This window comes from Mus caroli, unplaced genomic scaffold (genome assembly GCF_978045245.1).
Source record: "Mus caroli unplaced genomic scaffold, Mus_caroli_1 scaffold_33, whole genome shotgun sequence".
NCBI lineage: Eukaryota > Metazoa > Chordata > Mammalia > Rodentia > Muridae > Mus > Mus caroli.
The window spans coordinates 873,990-874,520 of record NW_028227288.1 but is presented as its reverse complement, the minus strand read 5'-3'; positions in this window follow the sequence as shown (position 1 = coordinate 874,520).

The window sequence follows — 531 nt, the reverse complement described above, 5'->3', positions numbered from 1 at the left end:
AAAAGAAAAGGAGAGAGACACAGAGACAGACAGAGACACACAGAGAGAGAGACAGAGAGAGAAAGAGAAAGAGAGATGGAAAGAAAAATACTTTCAGAAAAAAAATTAGAAAAAAATTAAAGAAATTACACACAAGCCCACTAGATGGCAAGTAACTGCAATCCCAGCAGAAGTATTGCACACATACACACACAAAAACACACACAAACTCTGTCATTAAATCCAACGTGCCTTCATGATCAAAGTTCTTTAGTCAATAGTACTAGAAGGAACATAAGTTGGGGGCTGGTGAGATGGTTCAGTGGGTAAGAGCACCGACTGCTCTTCCAAAGGTACTGAGTCAAATCCCAGCAACCACATGGTGGCTCACAACAACCCACAATGAGATCTGATACCCTATCCTGGTGGGTTTGAAGACATCTACTGTGAACTTATACTAATAAATAAATCTTTGGCCTGAGCAAATGGGCTTGGCTAGAGCAAGCAGAGGTCCTAATTTCATTTCCCAACAATCACATTAACGATCACAAC